General features: G+C 37.7%; 1 long non-coding RNA gene across 1 annotated transcript; it reads left to right on the forward strand.

Moving 5' to 3' along the window:
* Positions 1 to 14,870: 14,870 nt before the first annotated feature.
* Positions 14,871 to 17,516, forward strand: LOC127986380 (uncharacterized). Its single transcript, XR_008160847.1, has 3 exons — positions 14,871 to 15,969; positions 16,566 to 16,657; positions 16,780 to 17,516. It is a non-coding gene; the product is annotated as an uncharacterized LOC127986380 (long non-coding RNA).
* Positions 17,517 to 18,177: the final 661 nt, after the last annotated feature.

Genomic DNA, 18,177 nt, shown 5'->3' on the forward strand with positions numbered 1-18,177 from the left:
GTACAGAACATGGAAAACCTAAAATACATTTCAAATATTTCACAGTTATTTCAGGATCATTTATTATTGTCACACATGGTGTTTACCTGCCTTATTCATTGATTAGACTTAATGTACAGTACACCTATCAAATCCTACCTTTACCTTACATTTTGCATATACACTGTGCAGAATTCCTAGGCAAGTTGATTTTTCTGATCATATTTTTTTCCCAAGTATATTTTACCTATTCCAAACCACATCAGTCTTAATAACTATTCATTTTGCATCCATTCCTTTATAAGTGATGTATAATCTTTTTTTTTTTTTTTTTTTTTTTTGCCTCATTTTATCTGCAAAAGAACATCTGCCTAATAATTATGCACACCCTAATATAAGGTGTTTTCACTACCAAGTTCCAGCCTCCTCCTTTTCTAATGTGTAATTTATAAATGTTCACTTACCTTACTCGACTGCACAATTAGGAGATTTGACAAAATACTTGGTCTGATGGTCATTAGGTCATCAGCTGTGTATGTCACAAACATGTTAATATACGTTTATGCATTTATAACATACTGTATGTTAACAACACGCTGCAAGATATCTTCACTAATAATAATGAATGATGATGTGTGTGATAGTCCTTTCGTCCATAATATGGAGGCTACATGGCAACATGACCTTCCCAAACCAGTGATACACAAACAACCAGTAGTCTCCACGGATCCCTGCTCTCTGACCAGCTCCCACACTGACTGGTCTGGACTGGACTGGACTGGGTGCATGTTCGCTTTTAAAAAGACGAAATCACAGTCGCTGTGTAACGGTACACGACCCATGTTCTCACTATGTAAATAATGGTAGGCATCAGTACTTTTATCATTTTTCCTTACTCCTCCATCAACTCCTAAAGTTCTTTGCCATTTCAGCACAGTTATATAGCTAGATATAAACATAGACAGTAAAAGAAATGGACACAGTGACCCCATTGGATTCAACGGAGACAAGTGAAGTCAATTAGAAGCAGACACTTCCTGGGGGTCGAGCGTACTGCGCAGACTCAAACTGAGCTTGATGACATAGATGTCACATGAGCAACCTGTAAATCTTCTAATCGCTGTGCCAAGAGAAATCTGAATCACCCACCGAATCTTGCAGACGTTGTTGAATAATCTTGTCCCGTTGCTTTTATAGACTCTCTATGTGCTTCTCCCTTGACTTTATGCCTCCACGTCCCCCTGATAGCCTCATAGACAGTAAAAGATTGTCAGCGAGCTTCTCTTCCTGTCCATACGGTAATTTCTCTACTGTGAGACACAGAGTCACTGGTTATGACGCAATCGTTAGCCTATTTTGTACAAAAACTGCTTCTACGGGACCATAACGTAAGATACAAGGTAATGGAGCCTTTTATACATTATACATTATTTCTTTAGAAATAATGAATGGACAAATTGAGTTTTTAAACGCCTCAGATGTAAAGTTATTCGCTGTCAAAGTGGCTCAAAATTGAATGGGAGTCAATGGGATGCTAACAGCAGGTGGGGGTCCGCTAGCCAATGGCGGCACCCAGGGGTGCTTCAATAAAATATGAAACCCTGACCCCCTGGAAATAAACAAGTGTACTACTGCTAAACTAGTAATAAAACCTGCACAGTCTCAGTCCCTACTCGTCAAATGTCTGACACATGGTCAAGGGATCTGGCATCACTTCTTAATGCACTGTATACCTTTGGCGTTATTTTTCAACGTGCAGGTTAGTCCGATAGACAGCGTTTAAATTTGACGTCTTGGGTCAGCACACCGCAACTCGTTGTCTGCCTTGTATGGGTTGAGATTACAAAGAATAAAAAAACAAAAGAATAGGCTACAAAATCTATGACAGGGCGAGTCAAATGGCAAATCATTTTTATCTGGTCCTCCAACTGGTTTTTGAGGTTTAGAAATCCTCACAATCTGATATCAAAGTGCCCTCTGCGCAAAGGTTTAGCGCGTTCATCAGCGGTGAGTTTAACAACACTCAACTCCATTTAAAACAGAGTTTTTTTCTTTACACTTTAGTTGTTGAAGTGTCAAGTTTTCCTGAACTCTCAAACACTTTGAGACACTCCAGACTCAAACCTGTACTTTATGAGATCTAGAGACAGTCACGTGGTTGGCTGGACACACTCATGACTGTTACACACACACACACACACACACACACACACACACACACAGAGAGAGAGAGAGACAGGTTTCAGTGTGTCAGAGTCAGACAGTCAAGTGTCGCTCTCTACTGGAGATTATTAATATTACAGCAGATCAACAGATCACATGATCATCAGCATCATATCAGATATTACAGTCATTTAAATCAAATCTATTAACACAGTGAACTTGTGGAGTAACTTTACATTTTGTTCAGCCGTAAGATTTTTTTTTTTTGTTTAAAACTTTATTAAACCTCTAAATTCTCACATTAATTCATGCTGATTTAATTTTTTCATGAAAATTATTTTAATCACAGTAATGAAAATATGTAGATACATTAAAATTATCATGAAAATAATATCGCAATTCAAATATATAATAACGGTAGTGCTAAATATAATTTATTATTTTCAAATCTGAGATGAAATTAGACCTGGATGTGTTCACGTGTGTTTAAATGGAGCAAACAAACAAACACACAATTATTCAGTTCTTTTTTTCAGACGCAGTCTAATATTGTTTGTAGAGTTTAAATCTGAGTGTAAAGGTTAAATGAGTGACACAGAGCTGAAGAAGATGTAAATGTGTGATGAAACACACCTGATTCACATCAGCAGCTCATCAATGACTTTAACAGAAACACAAGACTCCAGACTTTACACCAGACTTCTGCTGTTTAACACAACACAGTTGTTAGAGAAGAAATTGTGACATTTAAAAGTCACACAAAAGGTAAAATCAGCATCATTATTATTATGTGTGAGCTGATAACTGAATGACATTTACTGAATTAAGATGAATGTTGTATTAAATATTATCTAAGGCTTTGTAAATGAAACATGCATCAGTAGATGTGTTTAATATATTAACTGCAGTTATCTTATTTGTCCACTAGAAGGCAGAACTGTATTTTCAGTCTCAAAGGTGTTTAGTTTGAGGTTAAAGTCAGTGAAGAGAATCAGAGATCAGCAGCTGGATGAGGATCATAGGTGGTGTGTTCCAAACGAGATATATCCCCATCCGAAAACTATCCAGAGATGTAACCACATCTTCACGAGATACGGCATTCCACACTTGGTTTGCAGAGATAATGGACCATGGACCATGCTGCAGTAAAAATAAAACTTCCAGAATTCTGCTGAGGAATATGGGTTTAAACATGTGACATCAGGCCCATTGTATCCGCAGTCGAGTGGAAAAGCAGAGAAAGGAGTACGCATAGTGAAGTTACTGCTCAAGAAAGCAGCAGACAGTCGATGGGATCTTTACTTAGCTCTTCTTAATAACCGTGTCTTCTCCACTAGAACGTGGTGTGTCTCCTACAGAAATCCTGATGGGATGCAGATTACACACCACACTTCCTAGCTTAGCATCAGCAAACAAAAACAAATACCTAAAAACTAATGAAAAACTAGTGAAAAAAAGCTAATTATGACAAGGCATTAAAAGGCCAAGAACCACTCTCCAATAATGACACAGTTAGTCTTCAGGATCACAGTCCCTGGTGTAAAAGAGCTTCAGTCCTGGATGAGGTGAAGCCGAGATACTTCCACAGAGGACACAGTCTGTTAGTACTGGATGACAAGGAGCCAGCTGAGGATATGTTTTCACCAGTATTGTGAAGATCAAAACCCACAGTGAAGTCCCCTGACAGACTTAACCTGTGAATCATGTTCAGGCATAACATAATTATTTAGTTAAAATGAGAGTTAAAATGAAAAAAAGAGGAAATGTACAGTTGATTATTACTGCAAAATGTAAATATTTCTTGAGAGTGTAATATGTTGTATTAAGTCTTATAATTTGTACACTGCTTGCTTAATGGTCTTTTAATTTAATTGTATAATCTATACATTTGCATAGTTACTTGAGAGAATGTGGCAGAAGAGACCGCTGTGATGAACTTTTGAAAGGTAAGATATATATAATATATGATTTTATATTATCAGCATAGCTAATCAAATTACCCTGTGCATTAAACCAGATTATTATTAGATTATTGCTCATTTAATTAGTAGATTTACGGGATGTTATTCATTCTTTTCATGCAGTTTCATCAATCATTGTGTAATTAAAGCTTATTAAACTGATTTTGCTGGTGGGGAGTTAATTATTAAATAATATTTAATAGACTTGGATATATTGTGTAGGATGCAGATGGAGCTGATCATGAAAAGAAGCTGAGACTGAGACTGAGCAGTGATGCCACAGGACTGCTTTCAGAACAAGAACCACTTGAAGACTATCTGCACAGGCATCACCCTCACGATGAGTCTCTCCACTGGGTTTGGCAAGTCTCTCCCTGTTCTCTGTGTCTTTGTAAAACAGTGCCAGTTCCCTATGATTCCTTCACATTTTGTTGCTGTAATCTATAGACTGCTCCTGCTGACTATATCCAGCCTCTTACAGAGACTTCAGATGAAGCTGACTCTGAATAAACATACAAAACTGCTCAGTTGTCCTTGCATTGTAATCATCATGATCACATCATGTAACCACTGCTTTAATTTCTTCATTGTTCTCCGTTGTTCCTGTATATCTTTCATTGTTTCTGAATACATGACCTTGACTGCATTATTTGTAAAGCCTAATTTTAGAAAACTTCTGCAATATGAACATTACATTGGCACAGTTACAGAACTCTTATTTGTTATGTAGAGAGACATACATTTTCTGTTAAGCAGCTTTGAAACAGTGTTTATATTAAAAAGTGTTGACGCATCATTTTGTTATAAGAAACAGAAAAGATTAATTCATTGTTTACCTGTGTCTTCTGTCTATGACTAGCTCACCTCACCGCTTATCTGTCGAGTCTTTGGGTTTGTGTCATTCTTTCATCACGTGACAGCCCCACAAACTTTACCCTGTGCAGTCTGAGCCGGAAAGAGATTTGATAAGTTCATCTATGAAGTAATCGGGTTGGAGTCATTAGGTGTTTTATAGAAGCAGTTTTACAGATGGTGGTTTTCATAAGCAACAGAAACACTTTTTATATACTGATTAATACAGCTTCCAAAGCAAACAAACAGTTGTTCAGACGGCATAAACAGTTTATAACTTTTCACATAGACTCTTAGAATGAATTCTCAGAAAGACAGTTTGTCGTTTGGGCAACAACTGGCTCTTGTGTGAGATGAAAGACACACCTGAGTTGCTCTAGGTGACTCTTTGTGTGTGTTCAGTTCCTGTTTGATCTGCCTAAAACAAGCCAATTATCAAGGTTGTTCAATATGCGGATTCATATCTGCCTGAGAAGGGACACAGACGAGTCTATGCACTTTGTAAAAGTGTGTGGGGCCAGGGACAGTACAAACAGAAAGACGGCATACTGATAGGCCTCTCCCTTTAACATGAATCACAAGAACATGAATCTGTGACAGGGGGCTATGTGGAAGTGAAAGTAAGCATCTTTCATCTTTCATCATCTTGAATGACTGGCGCATAAGCGAGCTGTTCAGATGTCTGAGTTCTAGAATGGGTCTGAGCCCGCAGTCTCTCTTTGGGACGAGGAATTAGTGGCTGAAAAAAACCTGACTCGCTGTTTTCACACAGCGCCTTTTGCAAGCAGTGGCCTACGAGCAAACTGTAGCGAGTAGCCTCGTTGAATTGTTTCCAAAACCCATCTTGAGATTCCTGGAATAGCTGCCCAGGCCAAATAATTGGAGGCAAGTTGTTTTATTTTCTCGTACGAGAGCTCGCCTTGAAAAAGCGGGGAGTCTACATTCGTATAAGTGATTGAAAGAGAATGAGTAATCTTGCAGGCGAAGAGGTTTAAACTATTTGGTCAATCGCTGCACCTGCAGGACGTAACCCAATGAAAACAAAACTCCATCTCTCAGAGTGGTTCGAAGAGGTTAGGAGTGAAGGCGAGCTGTTTTTGGGGGCGTTCCGATCGAGACGAGAACGGGCCCCTCGTTTTCCTCTTTAGTGCCTCAGGACGACTTCAGTGGCTCGGGGGCCAGCACAACTCATGGACGGGGTCCTTGACTCTTCAGGAATGGGAAGCGTTTCGCCAGCCTGGAGTGCTTTTTCAGCCCAAGGTCCGTTTCTGCTGATGCTGATGCTATGTTGACTTTCTCAGCTTCTTCTGGCGGCCTGCAGCTGGGGTACCAGGGCATTTAGGGAGGAAGTGACACAGTGCCTGCAGTCTTCTGAGACACGAGGATATCGTGGTCTATAACTCCTCCCTGAACTCCCTGCTGCTCTGTATCTTGCTCTCTCATTGGCTGTCGGTCATCGCCGATGTAGTTTTCAGGCAGAACACTTTTCACACAGCAGGATTTTGAATCGCTGACAGGCCAAGACATTTAGCATGCCAAATATCTCACGGGGGGTCGGTGACTCATCTGCGATTCTCTCAGATCGCGTCTTTGCTCATTCACATGGCATGATTGTCACTCGCGTGAACGAGCACCAATTTGACTGTGATTTTGGGCATATGTCAGCAATTTTTCAAAACCCGTCGGCGAGTCAAAATCGGGGCTAAAATCATTAAGTCTGAACATGGTCTTGCCGATCGCTTGCACTGTGGCCTTTGACGCATTCAGAGAGACATTTAAAGAAACGCTTGCTGAAAATTTGGCTCAATTGGCTCTTTGCTGGGATGTCGGATACCTGAAGTGATGATTGCATTTGGTCCTTCAGCTTCTTCCAGAACTGGAGCTTTTTCTTATAACTTTTTCTTGCAGAAGAGTCAGCGAAGAGATGATCGCTTTCGCTGAACGAGAATAATATGATGAATAGCGCTACTGGCCAACTTATCTAGTGGTTGGGCCCGTCCCTTTTGGTGGGCTGAAGCGCAGTTGGTGTGTGCAGCTACACAAACGTGAACAAATCAGGCTTCAGCAGAAAGGAAAAATTACGTTTTCCCATACATAACAAGAGTGAAGGTTCGAAATGGAAAATACATCGTAAATAGAAGCTTTTGGTTTTGTAATTTGAAGCATACACAAAAACACACAGGAGGGTTTGAAAGCGGGTGACTTGGAGCGGCTACAGAATTGAGTTGATTCTACTGTCTGGAACTGTAAAAAAACAATTAAAAAATTAACAATTAAAGGTAATAAGGTACCAAAACTTGGCAAGTGGTCATGGTTGTGATGTGCGTGTCTTCCCAGCTCCCACCTACATTATTGCAGCTTATATTAATTCCTGCTACACACTGTATTATAAGATGCTGTTAATTGCAACCCTAGCTAACCTGTTTCCCAGTAAACCTATACGTAATTTTACTATTACCAGTAATTCATCTAGCAAATAATAAAATAAGATGAAATTAACAACAAAACATTTGATTGTCATATAATTATGCTTAAGTCAATCTTATCTCCATCATCTACTGCTGTCTCCTCTTTTCCTCCTCTTCTTGCTTCTTTCACTTCTGGCTGCCAGAAGAAGTCCTCTTCATGTTTAAATCAGCAAATGTATGAGCAAGCGCTGTGCCAGTTTAGTTGGCGGCCGACGCATCACGAGGAAAAAGCAAGCACATCCAGCGTAATGCAAGAGGGGGCTCCCTAGGGGAGATGCAGATATACTGCTCCATATTATATTAATAATGACTTAGTAGAATAATTTCCAATTGTTCAAATGGTCAGCTGTTGGGGGCTCCCTTAAAATGAGGGGTCCCAGGCAATTGCCTGCCTTGCCTGCCCTATTGCTAGACCTCTAGGCATATATATATATATATATATATATATATATATATATATATATATATATATCACACACACAAGCAGAGCGGCTATTTATCAAGTTCATCTCGACTACTTTGCATTTCTGCAAGAAGATGTGCAGAGAGGAATAATCCAAAAGTGTTTCTGGAAGAAGATGTGCTGAGAGGAATAATCCAAAATGTACCTCCTAATAAGTACATGATGCACCATGCAGCTTGATTTAGTGGAGCAGAGGAGATCTTTTCTGATGTGTACGTCTTTTTTTTTTTATTATTACTTGAATTACTTGCATTGTGACATAAACTTCTACACATTTTAGTAGTGAGACTTTTTCTAAACTGTAATTCCTGACTAAATGTATAATCAAGTGAAACATTTTGATGTTTCATTTCATTGCATCTAAATGTCTCATGATGCCAGGATGTTTTTGTTGTTGTTGTTGTTTTTAAATGTTCTATATGAGTGTTTACTCTGTAAGAATAGACCAGTATTTACTGTGAAATACTCTGTTCATGAATATCTGTGTATTCAAAATACTAAAAGAGTGAACCCAAATATAAAAAAGACAAAATAATAATAATAATAATAATAATACTTTGCACAATTAAATAATTGGCATACATGTTTCTTCTGACAAGCTATAAATATAACTGCAGAAACAAAGTAAGATAGTATTAAAAAGAATTTCACATATCACATCAGTATCAGGACATAAAAGATGCATTGTGCAAAGAAAATACAATCTTTATGTTCAGTACAGTGTCTGATTGTAGAATGTGAAGAGCTGCTGGATTCAGTGCAGCAGGAGGAAGAAGAGAAGAGAACAGCAGAGGAACAGAAAGCTCTGAGTGATATAATGCTTTCTGCATTTTTACAATTGAAAAAAAAAATACCAATTACCAATTAGGTTTTGAAATTATTACCTAATTTTACAAATTAGGATGTCCCCAAAGGGAGGTTATTGGAGGTTTTGTCAGTTCAATCAGGACCACTTCCGTCAAGTATATTTATGACAATTATAATTGCATACTGTTAGTGTTGGCGGTATGGTTATGTTCTGTCCATGCAGCCATGCTTGGACAGAGCGGGGACAGCAGCAAGACAAACCCCCCCTGGGGTACAGAACAGAACCATTATAAGCATACATGTTTACAATTCACAATTGCATGAGTTATTAACGAAACATGATAGAGACTGCTTCCAATGAAGACACTGTAAAGAAAGAACAAAGTTAGTATGGATTACAGGTTCAGTTGGTGGAGTTGGGGTTGGTGGAAGGAGTTAATTGCAAGCAGCAATGCAATGGAAGAGACACTGACGAATAGGAATTTAAATAGATTGCATGTGATAGGTGTCAACACTGGATTGGTACACATCAGTTTATATATATATATATATATATATATATATATATATATATATATATATATATATATATATATATATATATATACACATCTCCACCAAAGGATTACAATAGGTGCAGTTCATTAGCATGTCCTGCACCTACCATGAAACATCCTGTTCCAACTCAACCACAAGTTTACTTTTTTTCTGAAATCATAAATCCTAACCAAACAGTGAATTAGGTTTCTGTTTCTTAAGCTCTTAGATAGTTTACAAGAGCTATATCTCATCTGCCAACCTACTCTCAGAAAAAAAGAGCAAAAATTGTACCTTTATGGGTACAACAGCTGCACTTCATTTGTTATTGTTTGTGATGTAATAGTCTTCATTTCATCCTACAAAGTTCATTTAAATTAGCGGTTAAAACAAACATTTTAAAATAAAAACACAGTTAAGTGTTGCAGTGTATTAGTATACAAATAGTTGATCTGTTTATAGACCCTATTCCAAAAAAGTTGGGACACTGTACAAATTGTTAATAAAACCAGAATGCAATGATGTGGAAGTTTCAAATTTCATTATTTTATTCAGAATACAACAATAGATGACATTCCAAATGTTTAAACTGAGAAAATGTATAATTTTAAGGGAAAAATAAGTTGATTTTATATTTCATGGCATCAACACATCTCAAAAAAGTTGGGACAAGGCCATGTTTACCACTGTGTGGCATGTCTTCTTCTTTTTATAACAGTCTGCAAACGTCTGGGGACTGAGGAGACAAGTTGGTCAAGTTTAGGAATAGGAATGCCCCCCCAGTAAAAATTTCGTATCGAGAGGGGCCCCCAGTAAAAATTGAATTTCAAGTGGTGTTCCCCAATAAAAATTGCGTTTCGAGTGGTGTTAGTCACCACATCAAGTCTGCCCCCCCCCCCTCCCTGGACCTCTTCCAGTTTGCATACCGGTCGAACCCTCAACAGCTCATTCAGAAACTGGTCAAGCTGGGGCTCAACACTTCGCTGTGCATCTGGCTGTTGGACTTCTGACTGGAAGACCTCAGGCAGTACGGGTCGGCAGCAACACATCCAGCACCATCACACTGAACACTGGGGCCCCCCAAGGATGTGTGTTGAGCCCCCTCCTCTTCACTCTGCTGACCCATGACTGCACACCGTCACACAGCTCCAACCTCTTCATTAAGTTTGCGGATGACACGACTGTGGTGGGTCTCATTAGCAACAAAGATGAGACAAACTACAGGAGCGAGGTGAGCCGCCTGTCCGGATGGTGCAGTGACAACAATCTCTCTCTGAATGTGGAGAAGATGAAGGAGATTGTTGTTGACTTCAGGAGAGCACACACTCAGCATGTTCCTCTGACCATCAACATCCTGATGAGCTGCATCACTGTGTTGTATGGCGCCTACAACGCGCCCTGCCGGAAGACGCTGCTATGCATAGTAGCAGCTGAGAAGATCATTTGTGTCTCTCTCCCCTCCCTTCAGGACACCCCCCCCCCCAGATTCCACATCCCCAGGTCCCCCCCCCCCCACTAACAAACTATGACATGCACCAGTCACTTTGTACAGCATTGGTCTACTCACTACCTCATTCAGCATGGAAGTGACGTCATTCTACCATCTCATCAGTCAGTTTAAATAAAATAACTGCTCTTGAGCCCTTTGTCACTTTAATCAGACTGAATAAGCTTCTTTTTTTTTTTTGCACTAAAAATCACTGGTTTGCACTCTGTCTGCCATGTACCTTGCGCTGCTATATTTAACTTTATTTTTAATTTTATTATATGTTTTTTTTTTACATTCCCTTATTGTATAGTTGTAGCTTATATTTTATATTTGATCTAGATTTTTAGGCTCTACTGTTAATGTTATCTGTATGCACCGGGGGTCTGAGAGTAACGCAATTTCCATTCTCTGCTTGTATGTACTGTACGTTTGGAAGACGTAAAAATAGATAAAGCAGATTTGACTTGACTTAACTTGGTGCACATCTGGGAGTTGGGGTTTGGAGCGGTGGGAATAAATGTACCCTATGCAAATCAGTTTTTAAGTTTTATGCAAAACAGGTGGGTTTTATGCACAGCAATGAGTAATGAACACACACACACACTTGCTCAAGGGATTGAGGATTTTGAAGGGTCCTTCACGTCACGCCAAATCACATCCTGCTTATGAGAGGAAATCCTGCGTTACCGCCTTGGTTGTTTGAAAAATCTGATCTGTATGCCAAAAAGAGATGGAGACAGGTGGAATAGATTTCCAAACTCTTTTGGAACCGATGGGTACAGGAATACTTTTTCCCCCTGAGACATTGTGATTATTGCTGATTCTACAGCACCACGCGATTCATGGTTAATTGGAAGAATCGTGGAGACTTACCCTGACAACAATGGCTTGGTACGTTCAGCAAAAATTAAAACTAAAAATAACATCTTAGAACATCCAATTAGCAAGCTTTGCCTTTCATTAGAAGCAGATTAAATTAGGGCACTCAACATTTTGAGTGTATTTATTGTCCTATACATACATTGGTACAAATCTTGAATTGGTATGTATGGCTCCATTTTGTATGAATTTGTAATTGTTATGTCAATATGTCATAATGAATTAAGGGGCTGGTGTGTGAGCCATTTTGAGGATGGTAAAGGTTTTGTCCACTGGTTGGTGACGTGTCTATGTTTAATTAGAGCACCTGAGCAACAAGTGTGTGCTGATAATTAAGAAGCAAACAGTTTTTGAGCGCACGGCAGAGAAGCTCGCAAGGAGGATTCTAGTTGTATGCAGTCCATAAGGTATGGCTTTGTGTGTACATGTGAACAAGGAGAGGCCACAAGAAGTTTGAGATCATGTTTAATGGAGCTCAAGTAATAAAGAAAGACATTTGTTTTGCATCTACATCCGTTTTGGACTCTGTTTGTACGCGTTCTAAACTTGCTTACACCTTTTATCAACGGCAAAGGCACTGGAAAGCCACAAATACACAAACACACACATCTAACAAAAGCAATGCATTCAAAACTGTTTTATCCTTTTCCAAAATGTATCTTTTTTTTAAATACACACTCATCATATGAAAAGATATGTCTATCACCCAACAACAGACAACAGTGATCTATTATCTCTATCCTACGGCTGAAAATTAGCTTCTTTCTTCTTATTTTATTATAAATTTTTTACTTATTAAATAAACAATCAATAGTAACAGGAAGCTCTGGGTGATACTCTTAGCACTGTTAGTACTCTGGGGGACTTTCTGAGTGACGGTCTGAGTGATGTTCTGGGTGGCGTTGATGTTTTGAGGGATGTTCTGGGTGACATTATAAACGTCATTACACAAGTCCCCCCTCTGACCATCACAATAGTAACATTTCTTTCCATTGGTAGTGTTAGTGCTGGGATCTACAGGAGGGAAACAAGACTGTTCTTTTATTTTCCGTTCTAAATATGTCATCTAATGAAACAACACCTTTAGCCGCTCCATCAATTGGTAGAAAATCCAGCTGCACTCTCATTTTTATTCCTTACTAAATATCATATGGAAGTAAAATGAAGTTTGATAGATTCTGTAGTAAGTATAAAGTATAATACCTGGAGCATATGTGACATTACAAAGGTCAGTGTCACAGCAGGAATAAGACATGTGTGCAAACCCAGTGTTCCAGGACCCACTTGCACAGTAATCAGTACAATATTTACTTTTTACTTTAGTTGAATCTAAATACATGAATAATACAGAAAATACCAGTTAAACTGCTCATTATTTTGATGGAAATATATAATTTTTTTTATAAATGTAAAAGTAGAAAGCAGCAGCGAAAGTGTAAGAACTGAAACAATTAAATAGCAGAAATCTATATAGAATATTCTGTGATTGAAATGGTAAATTGTTTCACAAGGGGACTGTGTATGAATATCTCCTTTACTAGAAGAGAGAGGGTAAATACAGTCAAATCAAATTCCAATTTAAAAGTCACCAAAGACTTCACTTCCTCCACCTCACAAGAATGGAAACAGCAAAAACAGATGCTTGGAGAGAGAAAAGATTGTACTCACCACAACAATTTAACTCGAAAAGCAAATGGACGAGCCCCCACTTGTTATGTCCCCCCTTTTTAATCTAGCGGCTGGGAAGAAGCATAACAAAAACTTGCGGGGAGAGAGTGAGAGAACTCCTGTCTCCAGGTCCCAGGACAAACACAAATCCCACCAGTTTTAAATATAAAAAAAAGACATAGAAGGTTTATTTTAAATTAATCAGTGGTATACAAATATAAGGCTTCAGGAGGGGAAATAGCCAAAATAACAAACAAAAGGAACTCTGAGGGTTTGTGAAAATACCTTACCAAGCATTAGCTAAAAGAAAAACAAAATAAAAGACAGACTCTTCCCTTAATCCCTCTCTAGTTAAACACATTTAGTATTACTGAATATTATTGAAATATAATCGTTGCAAACAAATTAATAGATTTTAATCTATCTCTGTTTCAGAGTCCAGAGTTACAGCTTCTGTCTCTGTGTTTTTTTACACTTTGCCTTTTTTCATTTGTTGTCATTGTTACTCACATTAGGGTGTATGTGTCCAGTTATCATGTGTACTTGAATTCAGTTCTATTTGTGTTTCATTTGTCTCATTAATGCTACCCTGATTGTTGGATTACCTATGGGTTTGGTTAAAGCATTCTACTTTTTTACTTTCTAAATCTTCATTTTCGTGCATTTTGAACAGCATAGCGTGACACCAGTAGGCTGTGTTGCCTATAAAACAGTAGCCTGAGGGACTAAATGACTTTTCAGTAGATCACCTGTGTATATTTTAGTGACACCAGGGTGGAGCAATGTGTGATTTTGCATTGTTTGCATAACTTCTTTGAAATTTTTTATACAACACTTTATTTGCAATATAAGTAAATGTTTAAATATAAATAAATAGAGTAGTTACGCAATTTTTTTTTTTGTTCAAATTTGCTTTTATGACAACACTACACTTAATGAATACGAGCAATATAAATAAATGTCAATTTATGTTTATTGCATATATTTTAGATGACAATGATGCCAGTGTTAAGTCTATAAACTATAATAGCTAAACTATAATCTTATATCTGATATAGGCTGGTGCCCAGTGTTCTCAGTAAGTGAACATTGAAGGAGATTGTTCTGTCATGGTTTAATCTGGCAAACCTTGATTACTGTGTGTATAATATCAAAGGTTTGTTTTGATGATATTGTATGTACTTCACATTTTAGTGTTATTATTTAGATGAAGGAAACTTTAGGTTTGTTTCCTGCAGATTAACAGTGATGTTGCTCTCATCTATGTAAGCCTCTGATAATGGTGTCCTGGACTTTTGCTTCCATTTCCAGCGGAGAGAGAGGATGTGTACAGTATGTGTATATAACGTGATCTTTGATGGGTTTATTTTTGTACATAGTGAGTGACTCATTTTAGGACACAATGCTGACTTTAGGCACCACCCTTAAGTACAGTGATGCCCATCCATCATTTCATTGGGTACAGCATTGAACACCTGTCACAGTCAGATTGGCTGATGATTTTAGAAGACGCCAAAAGAGTTCAAAAGAGTATAAAAACCCAAAGAGTGGGAGTTCTAGATTTCAATCTGCTATAAAACTAAGAAGAAGAAGAAGAAGATGATGAAGATGGCGAGCCTTGTGAGAGACATGTATGAAGGAGTGAATCGGGATGATATGACTAAATATCAACGCAAAGCATTCCGCCGCAAAAAGCTAAGTACAAATCCCAATGTTCTATTTAGAATATATAGGAAAGATCGCCTACAAACACTGCAATTCAGTTCTATGTATCTTGATGAGTGGGTGGAGTGCTTGAAATCTTACTCCACAATTACTTTTCAATATCTCACAAGTAATGTGTTCAGTCTCTGTGGTCTGCCAAGTGAATTGCAAAAGTTTTGCAATGAATACTGTGGAAATTTGGAAAAGATTTGCACGTCCTTCGGAGGGTGCTCCTATCGCGGTCGCACCGTGATCCCCGCTTGATTGGGCCCTGCAGCAAACGGACGAGCGGCGAATCCCCAACAACCTGATACCGACGCAAATCCCCAACAACCTGATACCGACGCAAATCCCCAACAACCTGATACCGACGCAAATCCCCAACAACCTGATACCGACGCAAATCCCCAACAACCTGATACCGACGCAAATCCCCAACAACCTGATACCGACGCAAATCCCCAACAACCTGACCCGACTGTAACGTGCGGCGAATAACCAAACAACCTAATAGTACAAATAAATCTGAAATCAATAAAGGCATTGTCTCTGTCTCAGTTATTTTGTTATTATTAGAGGTCAACCAATGGATGTTTTTATTACTGATTACTGATAATTGTAACTAGGTTGGACTGTGACAACCAGTTACAATTTTTATTAAAAAGTACTGAAAATGAAAATGTACTGTAATTTTTAAATAAATATTACCTATGATAATATATCAATTACCTTCATTCATGATTATTCATAGTGAATTAACTAACAGATACAACTTTACAATTTGAAAATTCAGTCAAATTTAAAAATATGTCAGTAAATGTAGAAATTAACAAGGAACAATATGCATTTATTAATGTTTGTAAGTTATTGTAAAGTTTATCATATCATATAATGCATTCTTTCTTGCACGTTGTTGGTTTTGATCCACAGCAGACCAGAGAGCCATTTATGAAGCCGTGCTAAAGTCCTCCAGGACTGTGATGGATGCCATGAAAGCAGGTAAAATACATTTTACATTTAACATTTAATCATTTAGCAGACGCTTTTATCCAAAGTGACTTACAGATGAGAACAATAGAAGCAATCTGGTCAACAAGAGAACAACAACAGTATACAAGTGCTATGACAACTGAATACAGTGCCAGGTTGGTTGGTGTATTTTTTTTAAAGAATATGAGAGACAAGAAAAGAAAAGGTAAGTGCTAGTATTAGTTGGTTAAGTGCTGGTGAAAAGATAAACACAACCGATTTTTGAGTGTAATAATAATGTATTAACCTTACAATTCAGGCGTAATGTTTGTAAGTTCTGAATAAAAACAAAGTGAAAAACTTAACTTTAAGCTGACAGTAAGTTACCTTACCAGTGAAAAATTGTAAATGTTTAACATCACTTTACGTAATTTTAATGTAAAATGCTGTCAATTTCATGGTTTTTGGAGGTATAAACATATAATTTAAAATCAAAAGGATGTTCCCAGACGTATCATGAATAGATTTTGTTTAAATTAGTTTTTTCTTATGTGTGTTATCGCATATATTAGAGTATTTTGTGTTATTTTCTGTTGTTCAGTTTTGACCCTGTGCCCTATCTACAGAATATACCAGTATTGGACGGGTTCATGGACTGGCAGTCTGCGAGAAACTTACGATGATCCATCGTGTGACTTTCTGTTGAACCACCTGTGATGTGAGTATCAAGCATTTAGATTTTAATATTTCCTTCTGAAGAAGTACAACCTGCGTTTAGTTAAAGATGTCAAAAGTAAAACTGAAATAATACACATATTGAACAATCCTGTCTCTATCCAGGCTGAATTAGGAAGATGACATCACAATAACAACTGATGAGGTGGAGCTGTTGACCTTCGTCTGTATTTCACATCACATGTGTCCCAGTATCCACATAAAACAGCATCCTTGACACACACACATGTTTGGAGTAACACCATAGCAGTAGCCCTACACACAATGGACAATTCAAACGGAGCCAAGTAACTTTTTCTCTATTTGGTTGACTGCATTCTAGTTTTATGGTGAATGTCAAGCTAGAGCTGATATGTCGTGTGTGCTGGACTTATATTCAGGAGAATAGAGTAGATCATATTTAGCATGTACTGTACATGTATTGTTTGTGTCTTGCCAGAGGAGGATGGGCACCCTCAGTTGAGTCTGGTTCCTCTCAAGGTTTTCCCTTCACTTCCTAAACCTCTTATGGAGGGTTTTTTCCTTGCCACTGTCGCCTATGGCTTGCTCACTGGGGGCTTTGAGGCACAATTATCTGTTTAGCTGTTTAGAAATAAAAGGTCTAAAATGTAATTTGACCTTCATGATGTAGGAGAAATTCTTATTCACACTAGGAAAACACACTAGGTTCAAGGGAACTTAAAAAAAAGAACTATTTAAACATTATTTTTATTGTATTTTTAACGTATTTATTTATTTATTGTATTTAATTATGTAATATTGTATTGTATTATATTTATATTTTCCATTTCATATGGAACAAATTTTACTGCTATGCATTTTCATGCTGCTTTTCAGTTTTTACAAACCAATTCTGTAATAAATCTCTGATTGTTGGAAGGTTTTGGACTGGATGATTTAACAATGTATGGTTTTTATCCAACACTATTATTTAAAAAAAAAAATCTATTAAATGAATCAATGATAATGATATAATTCCTTTAATAATTCAAAGTTGATGTTGCTACTGCTTTCCTTTATATCAGTGTAACAGTGGACAGACAGAAAGCAGAAGGAGCGCTGGCAGGTGGCAATGGCTCTTGAAAGTGGGTTTAATAAATGAAAAGAGCAACATGAGAAACCAGGAAACAGGGAACTCTAATTAAACAAAAACACAACATACAGACATTACAAGAATCAAGAGAACTTATCCAAAACACAATATGACACGTCAGCTGACAAAGTACACCACAGGGGTATTTATTAAAAAGGGCTTATGAAAAAAATTATAATAAATAGAAACACCTGGAAATAATAAAGGGCATTACAAAAAGCACAGGAAACAGGAAGTACAACAAAAGTCCCAACACAATACAGGGAACAAACAGAATTTAATTTGTATGTAGGTAAATTATTATCTTTCCCTTTTTTATATAAAGGGAAATCATTCAATTTTTTCTGATAATGACTTCCTTTATGTAATTCAGAGGAGCAGATATAGCATGCATAAATACATTAAAGAGC

This window comes from Carassius gibelio, chromosome B21, assembly GCF_023724105.1.
Source record: "Carassius gibelio isolate Cgi1373 ecotype wild population from Czech Republic chromosome B21, carGib1.2-hapl.c, whole genome shotgun sequence".
NCBI lineage: Eukaryota > Metazoa > Chordata > Actinopteri > Cypriniformes > Cyprinidae > Carassius > Carassius gibelio.